This window comes from Bufo gargarizans, chromosome 2 (assembly GCF_014858855.1).
Source record: "Bufo gargarizans isolate SCDJY-AF-19 chromosome 2, ASM1485885v1, whole genome shotgun sequence".
NCBI lineage: Eukaryota > Metazoa > Chordata > Amphibia > Anura > Bufonidae > Bufo > Bufo gargarizans.
This window is the reverse complement of record NC_058081.1, coordinates 579,662,055-579,683,518: the sequence shown is the minus strand read 5'-3', so window position 1 is coordinate 579,683,518 and position 21,464 is coordinate 579,662,055. Positions and strand designations below refer to the sequence as shown.

General features: G+C 42.7%; 1 protein-coding gene across 7 annotated transcripts in view; it reads left to right on the top strand.

The window, feature by feature from the left end:
• LOC122928681 (CMP-N-acetylneuraminate-beta-galactosamide-alpha-2,3-sialyltransferase 4-like) overlaps positions 1-21,464 on the top strand; it is a 200,168-nt gene that overhangs the window by 116,107 nt on the left and 62,597 nt on the right. Inside the window, exon 5 of one of the 7 annotated variants that reach the window (XM_044281776.1) lies at positions 20,035-20,068. The exons of the other annotated variants lie outside the window; for them this stretch is intronic. The gene's annotated coding sequence lies outside the window, so the exon portion shown is untranslated. The remainder of the gene's footprint in view (positions 1-20,034; positions 20,069-21,464) is intronic. 7 annotated transcript variants of the gene reach the window in all.

Genomic DNA, 21,464 nt, shown 5'->3' with positions numbered 1-21,464 from the left:
CAGTACTTTACACAACATTGTTGGAGGCAGGGTAAAAAAGAGATTCCAAATATGCTATATTAAAAAAAATCTGTATGGTAATCTTTTTATAGTAAGACACGGGGCGTGTCTTACAGGGGGCCTCAGCCAGTTGGTTTATGGCTGCACATGACATGGAGAAAGCTCGTCCGTGACTGTAGTGCATAGGCGTCGCTACAGAGGGGCAAGAGTAGGACTTGGAGGTAAGGCTGCTCCTGGCTATTGAATGCTCGATTGCTGCTCTCTGTGGGAAACACACAGGCAGTTTAGTTTCCTGCTTAGTACTTCCTAAACGGAAGGGAAGGGGAAAAGCTGATCAGTGACAATGACATTCAGAGTCAGCAGCACAGTGACTGCACTGGCTCATACAGAGGGGGTACTGTGCAGAGCTGCCCCCCCCCCCCCAACACTGTCACTGACCCCCACTCATGGCACTAGATCTCCTTCAATGATCCGACCAATGTGCTCTTGGATTGAGAGGAGGGGCCTGATTGCAGCTTGTAGGATGCCAGGTGGCGTGCTGAGTAGAGGGGAGGGGTGCTATTAATTGCATTGTGTCTGGCAGGACTGGGGAGGGGGTATACAGTTAGGAGATCGCTTTGCACCTGTCACAACAGGTGCTTGCCTAGTAAACACAAGGCCATCCATCACTTATTAACCCCTTCTATTGCCAGCCCCATGCCTCACTGACATACACTTACTCACTGACACACCCACACAGACACTCAATGACAGACAGACATACACTCACTTACTGACATACACACACACACACACTCAATGACAGACACACATACATTTACTGACAGACAGACATACACTCACTCACTGACAGACACACACAGGCAGACACTCACTCAAACACTTAAACACTCACCTCCCTGGGGTCCAGTGTGGTGCAGCTCCTCAGTCCTCCACCGCGCCATTTAGTATGCCGGGCCGGAATGACGTCATATTCCGGCATCACAGAGGGCGCACGAGGGAGGAGTGGGGAGCTGCTAGAACAGCCTCCCTTGCCGCCCTCCTCCTCTCCTCCGGTAATTTACTGGCAGAGCAGGCACCTGCCATCAGGGTAAGCAGATGCCTGCTCTGCCATATTTAAGAAGGACCTCCACGTAACGGCACTGGGGGCGGCTCAAGAGTCGCTCGCCCAGGGCTGCAGCCCCAGACAGGGGGAACCCACCTGGGCGCCCCCAGCAAGCCGGCGCACGAGGCAAACGTCTAGTTCGCCTAATGGTGGCACCGGCCCTGCCCATAACAGTGTGTCATCCACAGATGCCCCCATAACAGTGTGTCATCCACAGATGCCCCCATAACAGTGTGTCATCCACAGGTGCCCCCATAACAGTCTGTCAGCCACAGGTGCCCCCATAACAGTGTGTCATCCACAGATGCCCCTATAACAGTGTGTCATCCACAGATGCCCCCATATCAGTGTGTCATCCACAGATGCCCCCATAACAGTGTGTCATCCACAGATGCCCCCATAACAGTGTGTCATCCACAGATGCCCCCATAACAGTGTGTCATCCACAGATGCCCCCATAACAGTGTGTCATCCACAGATGCCCCCATAACAGTGTGTCATCCACAGATGCCCCCATAACAGTGTGTCATCCACAGATGCCCCCATAGCAGTGTCATCCACAGATGCCCCCATAACAGTGTGTCATCCACAGATGCCCCCATAACAGTGTGTTATCCACTGATGCCCATAACAGTGTGTCATCCACTGATGCCCATAACAGTGTGTCTTTGTTTTCTATCTTGCATAACAGGACTCAGACGGATCCGTTATGCTTTCTCATAAACTTCTATTAGGACAGAGCAAAACGGAATGCCTCTTAAAGGCTTCTGTTTTGCATTCCATCTGGCCATTCTGTTATATTCAGTTTGAAACTGAACCTATAACGGAATGGCATAACGCAGATGTGAACCCATCCGGCAATCTGTATACAAACGGACACCATTTGTAGACGGATCTGTCTCACAAATGCATTGCAATACTAGATCCATTTCTCCGGTTGTCATCTGGAAAATGGATCCGGTATTTATCTTTTTAACATTTTTATAGGTCTGTGCATGCGCAGACCGCAAAACCGGTTCAGTTTTTATGGAACACTTGGGGCTGGATCCGGGATTAAAGGGATACTGTCACCAGATTTAACCCTATTAAGCTAGCTGACATTAGCGATGTGCTAATGTCAGCTAAACCTAACTTCTGTAGTCTATTCCTACTTTTATCTATGCCCCCGTTACGCCAGAAATCTAACCTTTATAATATGCTCCGTTCTCCCGTTCGCATCCGTCTGCCAGCGCTGTGCTCTGGTGAAATCTCACGCCGTTCAGTATTCTGCACAGATGCGGTAATGAAGCTGGCAGCCTGCAAGCGTCTTTACCTCACCGCGCCTGCGCCGAATACTGAACGGAGCGAGATTTCACCAAAGCACAGGGCTAGCAGACAGATGCGAGCGCTGCCTGGCCCTGTCAATTAGGACTTGGAGAGAGGCGACAAAGGTGGGAGAACGGAGCCTCTAGGAGCAGGAATAACGCCCCCCTTCTCCTAGAGGCTAATTAGCATATTATACAAGTTTGATTTCTGGCGTAACGGGGGCATAGATAAAAGTAGGAAAAGGCTAGTTAGGTTTAGCTGACATTAGCACCTCGCTAATGTCAGCTAGCTTAATAGGGTTAAATCTGGTGACAGAATCCCTTTTAATGCATTTCAATGGAAAATAATGCCGGATCCAGCATTCTGGCAAGTGTTCCGGAATTTTGGATAGAGAGAATACTGCAGCATGCAAAAACCGTACAGTGACTGAACTGAAGACAACCTGATGCTTTAGTTTTTTTCCGGTATTGAGCCCCTAGGACGGAACTCAATACCTGAAAAGTTTAACGCAAGTGTGAAAGTAGGTTTAGGAATAGAATGTTTCTTTTTGGAAACATAAGTTTTATTTTGCATTTCAAATAAAGTAATAACATTTTACATTGATCAGTAAGGTATGCAAAGTACAATATACAATGAAAAATTGGTAGTGGGGAAGGGGAGGAGGGAGTGGATATGGATGGGTGGGAGTCGTTTTGCATATTAACACAAATTAAATAACAGTGGTACAACAATAAAGCATTGTATAAGTATAATACAGTGAAACAATAGCACATTATGGGTACGTACTATATAAAATTGGCTGTGAAGTGTCATGAGACAGAGAATGCATATCTTCCGCTGTCAGTCTCCTTGTAGAAGTCATATTGTCTTGGTTATAATGTACAGAGTCTTGTTATATTATCTTATTATATTTTAATATATTTTATTATATTTTTTTGGGGTACAGATTATTGTCAACCCAACATCCAGGGACTGAAGGGTAAAATCACCTAAGGGAATAACCAGACTAAGTACAATGGAATGAAAGTGGATATGAAGTATGGGGTATCATAGCACCAATAAATTAGATGGATTTGACGGTTGGTGGAAGGGGCTAGTTAGCCAGGATTCCTATTGTTTGTAGACTTCTGCAGAGAAATCTTCAAATAATAGTATACGGCTGTTGCGTTTTTTTTTGTAAACCCGGATTATAGAGGACTGAAAAGTGTAGATATCACACTATGACCTGTCTAGGCCTTTGTATAAGTACTGGGTGTAATGGTGGATCTGTTTGGCCACTGAGAAGTGTCGGTAACATTGGGCCGACCCATTGCGCTCTCTCGACCTTGCAGGTGGCGGGTAAGCCGAGTGCTTTGGGTAACTCTTGCTCACAAATGATTAAGAGATCTTGTACAGGTATGGACTCAGGCACTCCAACTAACCTCAGATTATTCCGCCGGAAGCAGTTTTCCAGGTCATCTATTTTATCTCCCATCTGCAGTGATCCTGGAGTAGTTTCAAGTAGTCTGTTTTTAAGCGCGTGTATTTGTCTTCTGGTGTGCTTATCCTTTCTTCCGCTACATCCAGGCGCCATATTCAGATATTTCTTGATGTAAATGTGCCAGTGACGCCGAAACCGTCGTTGAGACTGATTCTTGCAGGTCAGGGAGTATTCTGGCTGCTACTTCAAGTGCCAACTTTTTGTAGTTTACTTTAAAATCTTCACTTTGGTCCTCTCAGTCTAAGAAGTCTTCCTCAGGTGGAAGTAGCGGGGCATCTTTAAGAGCTGGTAGCGGCTTGTGGTTCGCCATGTAGTTTGTTGGAGGGGCTGTGCATCTTTTGTTGTCCTTTTTGACGAGTTTTGCTCCCCATGGTAACAATAAACCGCTCCATATGACTCGGTGCTGAGGTATTCTGTTGATGAGCCCAGGACCTGTTCGAGTTACAAGCCTGGTGTGGTGAGGAGAAATTCATTAGCAGAGCTAAGCTGCACGGAGCTCTAGTAAGCGTGGCCGCTCATGCTGGCGCCATAACCGGAAGTCATTGCAACCTTTTCTTTATCCAGAACCTTTTAAAAAAATATAAATAATCGTTCAACTCTGGATAAAGTGATACACGCTAGTCTAAAGTTGATCAAAAATGATTATTAGGTGAAATTTACACAACAAAGGCTACTTTCACGCATGCAGTGAACAGCCAGTGAGCAGCCTGCTGGAGTTCCCTGGATCTGGCTTAGTCAGATAGTGCCACTTGACTGCCGGACCTAACTGATTATACAGTTGCAAGAAAAAGTATGGGAACCCTTTGGAATGATATGGATTTCTGCACAAATTGGTCATAAAATGTGATCTGACCTTTATCTAAGTCACAACAATAGACAATCACAGAGTAAAAGATTGGAGGGCACTCTGTTAACTGGGAACACTGGTATAGGGTAAGTAAATCCACATTTATTATAAAAAAACATATAATTACATATATAGACATAAAATTACATAAAACTAGGCTTGCATGTAAGGGATCACCTGATGGGCTGCTGGACACATGAATGACATAGACAAACCTACAGGTGGCAAAGAGCAATGGAAACCGTATGTGTTGATGCTAACACTAGCTCCTGGATGGCGCGTCAGCTGGGTCCCAAATGAGTAGTCAGAGTCCCACAGTAAGACCTTGGTGAGTGTGATGGAGTATTAGTCCGTAACTTAGACTGCACTTGGTTTCTAAATGTAATATGATCGTGGTGTACAGATGAACATACAGTCCCTGGGGCAGAATACATTACCCCTCTTCTTGTGCTGGGTAGAATTGGGCGCTCGTCTTTACTCCAACGCTCGGACTCACATCGGCGTCCCGTGTGGTCTCAAGGTCTTGTACGCGGCATCCCACGTGACCCGGAGGCACACCATGTGATCCACGCGGCTCGCTAGGAAGAGAATGGCTAATAATCTGTTGGGTCCTAAAATCCGGACCGTACAATATCGATGGTGCACAGAACAAATCAGCGGAGGTCCAGGGGGCTGCCTTGTGATAGTGGCACCTCGGGAACTTGAAAGGAAGATTGCTGTCTTAAACCGGATGCGTTTCGGGAATCAAACCCCTTCCTCAACGGTAATGACAGCATCAGAAATAAGTTCACGTTTTATATCCTTCTTCCATCCAGCAAGGGCTTCTGGGACATCAGTATGACTAAAATCCCGGTGTGGAACACTTATTAAGTCAATATTCACAACCATGCATGCTTTATAAATACGTTTACAGTGGTGGCACCCGTCCTAAAATATCTTTAAAATAACTTCAGACAGTTTAAAACAGCAAATCATTACACAAAATTGCAAAAAGATTACAAAAAGATCCCAGGTATGGAATCCTTAATGGACCAATATGTCAGCACCCAAAAAACGCACATGCGGTAAAGTGCGTTTTGTGCGCTGTGGGTGTTTTTTTTGGGGGGCCTTCATATGGGAACAAATGTGTTTCTACGATTAGCATTAGACCCCATGGAAATGTGGAGGATATTGGACACCATGAGAATGTTAAAAATGTAAAAGATCTAAAAAATGTAGAAAATGTGTTATGCTCAAGGAGATGGAATCGCAGTCTTCTTAAACTAATAACACACAAAGAATTAACAAATAATTAAATGTTACCATGTTTTTATTGAACACACCATGAAAAAATTCACAGTGCAGGTGGAAAAAGTATGTGAACCCTTAGACTAATGACACCTCCAAGAGCTAATTGGAGTGAGGTGTCAGCCAACTGGAGTCCAATCAATCAGATGAGATTGGAGGTGTTGGTTACAGCTGCTCTGCCCTATAAAAAACACACATCAGTTCTGGGTTTGCTTTTCACAAGAAGCATTGCCTGATGTGCACAAAAGAGCTCTCAGAAGACCTATGATTAAGAATTGTTGACTTGCATAAAGCTGGAAAGGGTTATCTCCAAAAGCATTACTGTTCATCAGTCCATGGTAAGACAAATCGTCTATAAATGGAGAAAGTTCAGCACCGCTGCTACTCTCCCTAGGAGTGGCCGTACTGTAAAGATGACTGCGATAGCACAGCGCAGACTGCTCAATGAGGTGAAGAAGAATCCTAGAGTGTCAGCTAAAGTCTTACAAAAGTCTCTTGCATATGCTAACATCCCTGTTGGCGAATCTACGATATGTAAAACACTAAACAAGAATGGATTTAATGGGAAGATACCACAGAGGAAGCCACTGCTGTCCAAAAAAACATTGGATTGTCCAAACAAACGCTGGATGTTCCACAGCAGTACTGGCAAAATATTCTGTGGACAGATGAAACCAAAGTTGAGTTGTTTAGAAGAAACACACAAACTATGTGTGGAGAAAAAGAGGCACAGCACACCAACATCAAAACCTCATCCCAACTGTGAAGTATGGTGGTGGGGGGGGCATCATGGTTTGGGGCTGATTTGCTGCATCAGGGCCTGGACGGATTGCTATCATCGAAGGAAAAATGAATTCCCAAGTTTATCAAGACATTTAGCAGGAGAACTTAAGGCGATCTGTCCTCCAGCTGAAGCTCAACAGAAGATGGGTGTTGCAACAGGACAACGACCCAAAGCATAGAAGTAAATCAACAACAGAATGGCTTAAACAGAAGAAAATGCGCCTTCTGGAGTGGCCCAGTCAGAGTCCTGACCTCAATCCGATTGAGATGCTGTGGCATGACCTCAAGAAAGGGATTCACACCAGACATCCAAAGAATATTACTGAACTGAAAAGTTCTGTAAAGATGAATGGTCAAGAATTGCTCCTGACCGTTGTGCACGTCTGTTCTCCAACTACAGGAAACGTTTGGTTGAAGTTATTGCTGCCAAAGGAGGTTCAACCAGTTATTAAAAGGGTTTGTATACTTTTTCCACCTGCACTGTGAATGTTTACATGGTGTGTTCAATAAAAACATGGTAACATTTAATTCTTTGTGTGTTATTAGTTTAAGCAGACTATGATTGTCTATTGTTGTGACTTAGATGAAGATCAGATCACATTTTATGACCATGGGTTTACATACTTTTTCTTGCGACTGTAATTGAAACTGACAACGATCTGGCCGCTAACATAAATGCTGGGATTCGGCTGGTCAAAAATTTCAAAACACAATGTTTTTTTGTCTGTCCGAATCCCGGCATTTCTGAGGGAGAGTGGCCCAATCCCATTATAGTAAATGGGGTTCGGCAGGCAACGGCACTATCCGGCCATGTGTGATCCAGAGAACCTTGGCAGGCTGTTCTTTGCTGGAACAGTTTGCTGTATTGCTGTGAGCATGTGTGAAAGTAGCCTTAGCTGACCAGTGACAGACTGTGCACACCTGCAAGAAGTCAGCCGTGTTTAGAATTTATGTCCAATTGCACTGCCTTGGGGAAGATATCGTGCATTGAAAAACTTCTACTCTTGTTTTTGGTGCGGAAATGAGAAAAAAACTGTAATTTGTCAGCAGGTTTATGCTGGTAGCTAAAAAGAGGCAGCATAAAATGATGGCAGAGATCCTGATTCCGGTTCTGTGTCTTTTTTTTGTGTGGTATTTTTTTAAATAAAATTGTTGTCCTTGATATTCATGAGCTTTAGCTGCCACCTGCCACTGATTGACAGCTTTCTACCTATGCACAGTAGTGTCTTAATCTCGCTCCGCACACCGCAATACCAGTATCAGAAGCCAACTACTGGAAGTTGGCAAGTATGCCTTTGACCATCGTATAGACACTTGGCACATGACCTTTTCTTTAAAAACAGTTTTGTGTCTATTTGTGGTTGTAGGTATGTTCTTTGTGGTGAAGGATTCTTGTTACCACTTTATTAAATCCCATAAATTTAGGAATATTTCCTTTGGTGTGTGTCCTCTTTTGAAACAATCACTATGTGCGGGATTTGCCTGGTAGTTCCTACGGTATTTGACCTAGTAACCATTGTATATTTTGTAGGATGCTTCTCGGAGTACATTTATAGAAATATATTTTTTTCCCTATTAGGCTGGGTCAGTGATTTTGTTGTAATACTCTTTTGTGATCTCCCACTCTTTTTCTGGCCGACCTGGCCGGATCCCGTTCTAGTCAATGGGGAATGGCGGCTACCAGCACTATCCAGCTAGTATCCGTCTAGGCTGGAGCCAGTGAACTGATCTGAAGGAACAAACTGCTGTATCAGACTGCCAAATCAGCTAAACGCAAATGTAACCTGCAAAACTAGCTTTACATTATTGTAAGTATTATAGAAGTTATATTCTTAGACACAGTTTTCTGACTTGTCCGCGAAACATCCAAATATCTGTTTATCCTGGTTGGAATACGAACAAGCTAAATCATACATCTCCTCAAAAGGAGAGAATTGTTTCTTTGGGACATCCTTATCTGAAACTGAAAAACGATTCATATTGTCATCTCCGCCGACTCACCTGATTTCATCGCTATATCAGAATTTGATAGAGGTCTCTTACCAGAGGTTTCTGGCCAATCAACCAAATATCACAAGATATGGTCACAATCGATTGACTTTCAGGACTCCTCAGCTCTCTTAGCAATGCTCACAGCATGGGTAGCTAATCTTTCTGCCTTTTACTTCCTTCATCACCCCCCCCCCTTTTTTTTTTCCCCCCCATTCACCTTCCCCACCCTCCTCTTTTATCCTCTCACTCCATGTTTTCATCTTTCTATCCTTTTTCTTCTCAACTCTTTAAATATTCACCCTTATCTTGACAACTTAGTAGTTCATGTTCTTTTGAGTCTCAGTATCTGAATAGTGAACCCTACGCAATACGGAATTTATTGCACTATAGAAGTATTCTTGTGGAAATTATTTCTTGGTTATTGATATATATGCAATTCATATGTATAAACAGATACTGTGTAAGCATGTAACATATACAAACCTTTTTTTTTTTTATAAAAACATATTCTTAGACACAGGAGCAGTATTATAATACGTATACCCTTGTACATAGGAGGCAGTATTATAGTAGTTATATTTTTGTACAAAGGAGTCAGTATTATAGTAGTTATATTCTTGTACATAGGGGCAGTATTATAGTAGTTATATTATTGTACATAGGAGCAGTATTATAATAGTTATATTTTTTGTACATCGGAGGCAGTATTATAGTAGTTATTTTCTTGTACATAGGAGCATTGTTACATATAGTTACATAGTTGTTAAGGTTGGATAAAGTCCATCAAGTCCAACCTGTAATCCTGCTATATCGATCCCTGGATCAATGTCCATATTCCCTTTTTAAACAGGGTTGGGCCAAAAGGAAAGGGTGTGTATAACAAGATTTCTACACGTTGTCATAAGCCTCAATGTTATTTTGAATTAAAAAATCATATAAACCTTTCTTGAAGCCATCTACTGTATTTGCTGTGACCATATCCTGCGGCAGGCTATTCCAGAGATTCACAGCCTTACTGTAAAGAATGCTTCTTGCCTCTTATGACTGAATCTTTTTTTCTCTCCAGGCGTAGGGAGTGGCACCTTGTCTGTTTAACACAGAATAGCTTCCCTTGATATTTTTTGTATGGTCCGTTTATATATTTGTACAGTTTAATCATGTCCCCCCTTAGACGTCTTTTTTCAAGGCTAAACAAATTCATTTTTTTTTTAAATCTTTGCTCATAACTAAGATCTTCAGGGTCCTTTAGGAGTTTAGTTGCTCTCCTTTGCACTTTTTGTAACTCCAGGGCATCCTTTTTTATGAACTGGTGCCCAGAACTGAGCCATGTATTCCACGTGAGGCTGTACCAATGGTTTGTATAGTGGCAAAATTACATTGCTGTCCCGCGAGTCCATACCTCTATTGATATATTACAAAATTCTGTTGGCCTTAGAGGAAGCTGACTGGCATTGCATGCTGTTTGCTGTTATTTAGTCTATGATCTACTAATACACCCAGATCCTTCTCAACCAGTGACTCTACCAGTGTTACTCCCCCTAGGACATATGCTGCATGCAGATTATTAGCCCCCAAAACTTTACATTTATCTATATTGAACCTCATTTGCCAAGTACAGGCCCAAACAGTAAGTTTGTCCAAGTCAGCTTGTAACTTATTAACATCTTCTATAGACTGTACCGTATTACAAATTTTTGGTTTGGTAAAGTTTCTGCAAAAATAGAAACAGCACTATTAATCACATCGACTATGTCATTAATGAATAAGTTAAATAATAGGGGACCCAGCACAGAACCTTGGGGTACACCACCTATAACCGGGGACCATTCAGAGTAGGAATCATTGATCACAACACTTTGGATACGATCATGAAGCAATTTTTTTAATCCAAATTACAAATTATATTTTCAATTTCAGACCTCAATTTACCCATTAGGCTACTTTCACACTAGCGTTTTTTGCGGATCCATCATGGATCTGAATAAAAACTTCTGTTACAATAATACAACCGCATGCATCCGTCATGAACGGATCCGGTTGTCTTCTATAGCCGTTTAGGATCCGTCTTGAACACCATTGAAAGTCAATGGGGGACGGATTAATTTTCTATTGTGCCATATTATGTCAAAGAAAACAGATCCGTCCCCATTGACTTACATTGTGTGCCAGGACGGATCCATTTGGCTCCGCTTCGTCAGGCGGACAACAAACGCTGCAGGCAGCATTTTGGTGTCCGCCTCCAGAGCGGAATGGTGACTGAACGGAGGCAAACTGATACATTCTGAGCGGATCTTTTTCCATTCAGAATGCATTAGGGCAAAACTGATCCGTTTCGACCACTTTTGAGAGCTCTGAACGGATCTCACAAACGAAAAGCAAAAACGCGAGTGTGAAAGTAGCCTTAGGCGTCTGTGTAAGACAGTATAAAATGCCTTTGCAAAGTACAAAAACACAATATCGACAGCCTTCCCTCTGTCCAGACTTCTACTCTCCTCCTCATAAAAACAAATCAGGTTAGATTGACAGCTTTTGTTATTAGTAAAACCATGTTGGCTATCACTTATGATATTATAGACAGTTACATAATCCTTTATATAGTCCCGTTGAAGGCCCTCAACCCTAAATTTTTATCCCACTAAGGATGTGAGAGCAGTATTATAATAGTTATATTCTTGTACATAGGAGGCAATATTATAGTAGTTATATTCTTGTACATAGGAGCAATATTATTATAGTTATAGTCTTGTACATGGCACAGTATTATAATAGTTATATTCTTGTATATAGTGGCAGTATTATAGTAGTTATATTTTTGTACATAGGATGCAGTATTATAGTAGCTGCACTTTTGTACATAGGGTACAGTATTATAGTATTTATATTCTTGTACATAGTTACACAGTTACGTAATTGTTAAGTCCAATCTGTAATCCTGCTATATTAATCCACGGAAAAAATCCCTGGGAGCGGGTCAGTATTAAAATAGTTATATTCTTGTACATAGAAGCAGTATTATAGTAGTTATATTCTTGTACATAGGGGCAGTATTATAGTAGTTATATTCTTGTACAAAGAGTGACACAGTAAAGGGAGTTGTATGGGGAGGCAGGTATTTTCCTCCCAATGTGTGCTGCTGGACTGATTAGCGGCCAGGTGGGGCCAAACACCGGACTGGACTCATGTGCCATTCCGGGTTTTGACAACACCTAGCTGCCTTTAAAAGACTCCTGGGTTCAACAGAAAGGATCTCTGTATTGGGACCTGAGGCTTGTGATGGGCTTGGAGGTATGAGACCAGTGTGAGGGGTAACAGGCCGACTAAAGTCTGTTCATGGTCGCTTTGAGGCAGAACTGCCAGCTGGTTGTAAACTAACACCAAAACCAAAAGGTGACTTTTTGTGTTGAATGTGACTTTTTTTTTTTATGAACTTGCCAAGAGTGTGAATAAACACTAAACTGTTTGCTTTAAGAACTGGTGGGTGTCTCTATACAGCGTCCGCTTATCCTGTCTACCACAGCGAATCCCCACAATTGGTGGAGGATGCGGGATATCGCATTGAGGCTCGCTTAAAAGCTGAAATATTATATTTTTTTTTCCTCTGGGCATGTACAGACGTGGACAAAATTGTTGGTACCCTTTGGTCAATGAAAGAAAAAGTCACAATGGTCACAGAAATAACTTTAATCTGACAAAAGTAATAATAAATTAAAATTCTATAAATGTTAACCAATGAAAGTCAGACATTGTTTTTCAACCATGCTTCAACAGAATTATGTAAAAAAATAAACTCATGAAACAGGCATGGACAAAAATGATGGTACCCCTAGAAAACACAGAACATAATGTGACCAAAGGGACATGTTAATTCAAGGTGTGTCCACTAATTAGCATCACAGGTGTCTACAACCTTGTAATCAGCCATTGGGCCTATATATATGGCTCCAGGTAATCACTGTGTTGTTTGGTGATATGGTGTGTACCACACTCGACATGGACCAGAGGAAGCAAAGGAAAGAGCTGTCTCAAGAGATCAGAAAGAAAATTATAGACAAGCATGTTAAAGGTAAAGGCTATAAGACCATCTCCAAGCAACTAGATGTTCCTGTGAGTACAGTTGCACATATTATTCATAAGTTTAAGATCCATGGGACTGTAGCCAACCTCCCTGGACGTGGCCGCAGGAGGAAAATTGATGACAAATCTAAGAGACGGATAATCCGAATGGTAACAAAAGAGCCTAGAAAGACTTCTAAAGAGATTCAAGGTGAACTTCATGCTCAAGGAACATCAGTGTCAGATCGCACCATCCGTCGTTGTTTGAGCCAAAGTGGACTACATGGGAGACGACCAAGGAGGACACCATTGTTGAAAACGAATCATAAAAAAGCAAGACTGGAATATGCCAAACTACATGTTGACAAGCCACAAAGCTTCTGGGAGAATGTCCTGTGGACAGATGAGACAAAAATCGAAGTTTTTGCCAAGGCACATCAGCTGTATGTTCACAGACGAAAAAATGAAGCATATCAAGAAAAGAACACTGTCCCTACTGTGAAACATGGAGGAGGCTCTGTTATGTTCTGGGGCTGCTTTGCTGCGTCTGGCACAGGGTGTCTTGAATCTGTGCAGGGTACAATGAAATCTCAAGACTATCAAGGAATTCTAGAGAGAAATGTACTAGCCAGTGTCAGAAAGCTTGGTCTCAGTCGCAGGTCATGGGTCTTGCAACAGGACAATGACCCAAAACACACCGCTAAAAACACCCAAGAATGGCTAAGAGGAAAAAATTGGACTATTCTAAAGTGGCCTTCTATGAGCCCTGACCTCAATCCTATTGAGCATCTTTGGAAGGAGCTGAAACATGCAGTCTGGAAAAGGCACCCTTCAAACCGGACACAACTGGAGCAGTTTGCTCATGAGGAGTGGGCCAAAATACCTGCTGAGAGGTGCAGATGTCTCATTGACAGTTACAGGAAGCGTTTGATTGCAGTGATTGCCTCAAAAGGTTGCGCAACAAAATATTAAGTTAGGGGTACCATCATTTTTGTCCATGCCTGTTTCATGAGTTTATTTTTTTACATAATTCTGTTGAAGCATGGTTGAAAAACAATGTCTGACTTTCATTGGTTAACATTTATAGAATTTTAATTTATTATTACTTTTGTCAGATTAAAGTTATTTCTGTGACCATTGTGACTTTTTCTTTCATTGACCAAAGGGTACCAACAATTTTGTCCACGTCTGTATGTATGTCCTGGATTAAACCAGCTAAGCTTCAACCCGTGTTACTCTGCAAAATGAAAGCTGTAATGAAGGCCCTCTTGGAGGCTAACCTGCAACAGTGGAAAGCTAATAAGCTGCAGCAAGAAACAAACCAGCTGCCGCTGTAACACGTGATGGCTCTACAGACGGCAGGAGCATCCATGAGCGTTCTTGATGCCCGGAAAGCAGTTTGTACGGCGATTCCCAAGATGGCACCTATGGATGATGGCGGTATTCAAGAAAGTGGCCGCTAGGAAGAATCTACCCCAAGATTAGTGGGCTGAGGTCGTTGCTCCGGTCCCAACAGGTGTATTTTAACTTTACCAAACAAGCAAGCGGCCGATTACCAGAAAGTCAAGGGTGAGATCCTGGCGAGGCTGGGGGTGAATGTGTTGGTCCTGGCCCAGAGGGTGCACCAGTGGGAGTTTTACCCGTCTGAGCCCACGAGACCAAGTATTATGCTCTATTTCACCTATTACAAAAATGGCTACAACCAGACGTACCGAGTCCCACTGCTATGTTGGACCGTATTTTAGCTGATATGTTCTGGAGGGTGTTGCCATACCCTCTTCAGCTTTGGATTGGCCAGGCGTCTCCTGTTAATGCCCTTGACCTGGACCTGGTTAACCCCTTAAGGACATAGGGCGTACAGGTACGTCCCCTGGTACGCCCTGTATATTTCCAATCACTGCCGTTCGGCTGGCAGTGATCGGAGCCGGTGCCTGCTCAAATCATTGAGCAGGCACCTAGGCTAAATGCGCGGGGGGGTCCCGTGACCCCCCCATGTCGGCGATCGTGGCAAACCGCAGGTCAATTCAGACCTGCGGTTTGCTGCGATTTCTGCAGTTTCTGATCCCCGTGGTCCCTGACCGCGGGGATCAGAAACTTTAGGATTCCTAAAATATATCTGTATCCCCCCCCTGCACCCCTGAGTGATTTTTGCCCGGTGGGAGGTGCAGGCGGAGGGTTGCGGACGGTGCGGCCCCCGCCCGCCTTCCCTTGAATAATCGTTGGCGTCTAGTGGGTAAACCAGAGTGCCAGCACATTGCTGGCACCCTGGTATAAACGGCTGACATCTGTGCTGCGATGTCAGCCGTTTAACCCTTTCCATACAACGGTCCGTACGGACCGCTGTATGGAAAAGGTTAACAGCGCAGGGGGCTGCTGTGCCTTTGCAGCCCCCCGAATGGAGAGGGAGAGAGCTCCCATGCAGCCCCCGAAGCCCCGTCCTCACCCTTCCCCGCGCAGTTCTGACCACTACTGAGCAGCAGACGGGGAAGATTCCCATGGCAACAGGACCTCTTCTCAGGCATCCTGCTGTCCATGGTGCTGAACAGATCTGTGCTAAAAGGCATAGATCTGTTCAGACAGAGTGTAAAATACAGTACAGTACAATATATATTGTTCTGTACTGTATTATACAGACATCAGACCCACTGGATCTTCAAGAAGCCAAGTGGGTCTGGGTCAAAAAGAAAGTGAAAATAAAATAAAAATCGAAAAACACATTTATCACTGATTAAAAATGAAAAAAATAAAATTCCCTACACATGTTTGGTATCGCCGTGTCCGTAACGACCTGATCTATAAAACGGTCATATTACTTTACCCGAACGCCATAAAAATAAAAAATAAAAAACTATGATGAAATTGAAATTTTGCCCACCTTACTTCCCAAAAAAGGTAATAAAAGTGATCAAAAAAGTTGTATGTACAGCAAAATTGTAACAATCAAACCGTCATCTCATCCCGCAAAAATCATACCCTACCCAAGATAATCGCCCGAAAACTGAAAAAACTATGGCTCTTAGACTATGGAAACACTAAAACGTGATTTTTTTTTGTTTCAAAAATGAAATCATTGTGTAAAACGTACATAAATAAAAAAAGTATACATATTAGGTATCGCTGCGTCTGTATCGACCGGCTCTATAAAAGTATCACATGACCTAACCCCTCAGGTGACCACCGTAAAAAAAAAAAAAAACGGTGTAAAAAAAGCAATTTTTTGTCATCTTACGTCACAAAAAGTGTAATAGCAAGCGATCAAAAAGTCATATGCACCCCAAAATAGTGCTAATAAAACCGTAATCTCATCCCGCAAAAAATGAGACCCTACTTAAGATAATCGCCCAAAAACTGAAAAAACTATGGCTCTTAGACTATGGAGACACAAAAACTTTTTTTTGTTTTAAAAATTAATTCATTGTGTAAAACTTACATAAATAAATAAAATTGTATACATATTAGGTATCGCCGCGTCCGTGACAACTTGCTCTATAAAATTACCACATGATCTAACCTGTCAGATGAATGTTGTAAAAACCTAAAAAAAAACGGTGCCAAAAAAGCTATTTCTTGTTACCTTGCTGCACAAAAAGTGGAATATAGAGCAACCAAAAATCATATGTACCCTAAACTAGTACCAACAATACTGCCACCCTATCCCGTAGTTTCTAAAATGGGGTCACTTTTTTGGAGTTTCTACTCTAGGGGCGCATCAGGGGGGCTTCAAATGGGACATGGTGTAAAAAAAAACAGTCCAGCAAAATCTGCCTTCCAAAAACCATGGCATTCCTTTCCTTCTGTGCCCTGTCGTGTGGCCGTACAGTAGTTTACGGCCACATATGGGGTGTTTCTGTAAACGGCAGAGTCAGGGCAATAAAGATACAGTCTTGTTTGGCTGTTAACCCTTGCTTTGTTAGTGGAAAAAATTGGTTAAAATTGAAAATTGGGCAGAAAAAAAAAAAAATCTCAAATTTCATCCCCATTTGCCAATAACTCTTATGCAACACCTAAAGGGTTAACAAAGTTTGTAAAATCAGTTTTGAATACCTTCAGGGGTGTAGTTTATAGAATGGGGTCATTTTTGGGTGATTTCTATTATGTAAGCCTCGCAAAGTGACTTCACAGCTGTAGTGGCCCCTAAAAATTGGGTTTTTGTAAATTTCTGAAAGATTTCAAGATTTGCTTCTAAACTTCTAAGCCTTGTAACATCCCTAAAAAATAAAATATAATTCCCAAAATAATTCAAACATGAAGTAGACATATGGGGAATGTAAAGTCATCACAATTTTTAGGGGTATTACTATGTATTACAGAAGTAGAGAAACTGAAACTTTGAAATTTGCGAATTTTTCCAAATTTTTGTTAAATTAGGTATTTTTTGGTGCAAAAAAAATTATTTTTTTTACTTCATTTTACCAGTGTCATGAAGTACAATATGTGACGAAAAAACAATCTCAGAACGGCCTGGATAAGACAAAGCGTTTTAAAGTTATCAGCACTTAAAGTGACACTGGTCAGATTTGCAAAAAATGGTGTAATAAGGCTGTGTCCTTAAGGGGTTAAACGATATGAGGCTACCAGGAAACTAAAGGGGGGCTCTTTCGGGATGGGGCAGTTAAACCCCGACAATCCCCACCCCACATTTGGAGACTGGAGCCGAAAAAGCCCTCACGTGAGATACCCACTGCGAACCTGGCTCCGGTGATCTGTTGGCGACGTCATGAGCCTGGTCGCTTAAGGGCCGACTGTCCCCAAAGGGTTGAGCCCATGGACACTAACTATGGCTTACTGTCGGTCGCTATATGCCAGGAAACCGTGTGCAACAGGTACTAGGGAGTCTCTAGATAATAATCACCTATGCCAGGTGGAAGTGAGAGACACTCCAGCGGTGGCTCTGCTGGACCCGGAGAGTCTGGTGAACCTGGTAAGGGCTACCCTGGTGCGACCCGCTGAGTTTACTGGCCGGAAAGTCGAGGTAATATGCATACATGGTGACTTAAAAGACTACCCCACCGCTCTGGTGTGTTTAACCACGGTTGCCGGCAGGAGGATTCAAGTGGCCTTCGCCACAAATCTACACTATGAACTAATAATAGGAAAAGACTTCCTGCGCTTCCCGGAACTGTGGCCAGCTATGAGACTTACCGGTCCCCAAGAGTCAGGGATAACCCCAGGGAATTGGCCTTGCTTAAGTGGGAGGCCAGAACTCTTGGAACCCGAGGCCGAAAGGCCAGCGGTAGGGGTGACTGCCACTTTGGTGGATGAGGGGGGAACAACCCCGTTGAATGTGGTGGTTGGAGGAAGTGGACGACATGCCGCCGGGCCCTGAATTGGCAGACTTGAATGTCTCCGGTGATAATTTCAATACAGCACAACACAGGGACCCCACATTATCCCGAGAATGGGAGAATGTGTTAATGATCAATGGAGAACCATAACAACCGGGGTCCGAGTCAATATTTCTGTGTTTTGTGGTTCTCCATGATTTGCTGTATCCTGTCAACCAACTACGGGGGGAGAATGTGGAACAGTTGGTCGTGCCCAAGGCTTATAGCAAACTGGTACTAGATCTAGCGTACCAACATGTTCTTGGGGCTCCGGGTTTTAATAACACCTAGCTGCCTTTAAAAGACAGCTGGGTTGAGCAGAAAGGATCTCTGTATTGGGATCTGAGGCTTGTGCTGGGAATGGAGGTATGAGACCAGTGTGAGGGGAAACAGGCTGCTTAAAGTCTGTTTATGGACTCTTTGATGCAGAACTGCTAGCTGGTTGTAAACTAACACCAAAACCAAAAGGTGACTTTTTGTGTTGAATGGGGCTTTTTGTTTATGAACTTGCCAAGAGTGTGAATAAACACTGAACTGTTTGATTTAAGAACTGGTTGGTGCCTCTATACAGCGTCTGCTTATCCTGTGTACCAGAGCGAATCCCCACAATAGGAGCAGAATTATAGTAGTAATATTCTTGTATGTAGATGGAAGTTTTATATTCTTTGTTCTAAAATATGGTTTGCTGTCAAGAGCATGAACTATTCAGATTGTGTGTATCATATCTATTATTCTTGTTGGCTGACGTCAGTTTGCTGGGTTGAACTTGGAAAAGTTCAGACTTTCCTTCAGAATAATCAGGAACATGCCGCAGTTTTTTTCATCTCTGTCTGATAGGCCAAGGGCTCAATAGTTAACCTATGTGCTGTTCTATGAGGATGAGGTTGGGTTGACATCCCCTCCCAGAAGACAAATACCATAGGTATTTCTTTACCTTCAGCTCTGTACGCAGATCATTGTTCTCTTCTTAAATTCCACAGGATGTGATGACATAGTCTAATGTTCCTTCAGACTCTATGTGACAATTTATGCTTTGTTAATCATTGTGAAGATTAATACTAAATCATTGTGTCATCAGAATTTCTTCAACTTTATTTAATTATTCACCATTTTGAAAACCTCTGCTTGCTATCTGTGAATAGGAATAGTTAAAATTCGGAGACTGAGCACAAATCCTGACCTAGTTGTGCTCACACATCTGAGGGTTTGTTATAGCATATCAGCTTAGACAATACCTTGTGAATTTAAAATATCAGCAGTCCAATTTTTTTCTTGTTCTGGATACCAGGGTGATTATCTACACTGATACATTGTAACGAAACGTGGTATATGTCTTGCTGCAGCCGCGAAAACTCCCCAAAACTTGAATTAAAGAAATGTCACATCTGTGCCTTTTATTACTTTAGGGCTGTATTGCACCAACAGATTATCTGACCAATTTCTGTCCAATAATTGGTGGGTATAACTAAAGATTTGTGTGTGTAAATTGTCTTCTGACCAATGATTGGTCAGAAAATTTGTCAGACACTCTGTTGGTGTGAATGGTCAGCCATACGGCTGGAATATATTATGGGGCAGGAAAGGAAAGCTCTGGATGTTTATGGTGTGTTTTGTTCGCTGCCTGTTCTGGCTTGTTTCGTACAAACATTTGTTACCTGAATGCCTAATGAATGCTCTGTGATAATGTGAACACTTTACCCTGATGTTACAATCACCTGTCAAAGGGACACTTCCATCGAAAAGGAATATTTTTTTTAACTCAATAGACATAGAAGACATTTTTGCTTGCTTCTCTTTTTCATCTTGGCAGTATTATACAATTGAAAATTAATTGCAAATTTCTGTCTTTCTGTTGCAGTCAGCACAAATGATAACACCTCCTATATAGATAGGTAAGTGCTGTGAACATGTTATCTGAAGCGTAATCATCGTGATAATAGTAGGTGTAGAGTTGGGACAACAGTAGGACAGCTCTAGTGTTCACTTGATAGGCCTAGATAAAGATGCCTACAGAAGAGGATTGCATTGATTAGTGTAATAAGTGATTTTCTAATTGAGTCACTACAGTGGGTCTATCTCTGGTCACAGCGATGGTCTGATGGAGAGAGTTCATGAAGTCTGTTTGTTGTGCTAAAAGTCAAAGAGGAAACAAAAGAGCCAGGACAGGAAGTAGAATACATAGAATGACTCCATAAAATCATATCCAGCAAACCATCCACTTGTTTTTGTTTTTTTTTATAACAAAAAATTAAATTAAATATTCATTTTTGATGGAAGTGTCCCTTTAAGTTCATGTGGAACAAGATATACGTTATAAATCCTTTCTAATGTGACTGTAGGGCTGCCATCCAGCTTTTCTATAATCTTGAATCACTGGTTTCTATCTTACATGCCCTGTTTCATCCATCACTGCTTAACTAGGCTGATTAATCTGATAAGAAGGCTGAGCGAAAACTCCTATGGTATCTCCTATGGTATCTGTTGTAGCAGTCATGTTGTCATCTCACCTAGAAGTTCCCAGATAGACTAGAGGACTAATATTAAAAAGGGGACTAAGCTGCTACGAGATATCGCCCATTATCGCACACCACCAGGCCGGGCTTGAGGCTCAGTGGCACCAATCACTCATTGGTCTGTTGTTCCATGCCCATCCACAGCTCCACAGATGAGTTTCAAAACAGCCTGCTGTCTTTTCCCCCTGGCTGTGCTGAAGTTGGTGGTGCAGGCGTTACTCTGACCGGATAAGGAGGTTGTAGAGGAGGAAGCGGAGTAGGAGGAGGAGGCAACGAGAAACGTCCTGCAATCCTCGGTGGTGGAAGGACATGTGCCAAACTGCTATCTGCCTCAGGCTCAGCCGCCACTGCATTTACCCAGTGTGCTGTTAGGGAGATATAACGTCCCTGACTGTGCTTACTTGTCAACGTATCAGTGGTTATGTGGAACTTGCCACAGATGGCGTTGCGCAGTGCACACCTGATCTTGTCCACCATTTGGTTGTGCAGGGCAGGGGTGGCTCACCTAAAAAAGTAGTGGCGGTTGGGAACCATGTACTCTGGGACAGCCACCTCATATGGTTTTTAAAAGTCTCCGTCTCGACCAAACGGAATGACAGCATTTCAAAGGCCAGGAATTTTGAAATGCTGTTATTCAGGGCCAGGGATCGCGTACTTTCTCTCCAGTGTTTGGGGGATGGACAGCTAAACGCTTTCATGGGACAGTGTGGAGATTGTTGGCGACGGTGACAGTGGTAGAGGTGGTGGTGTTGCTGCCACATCCTCTGTTTGCAGG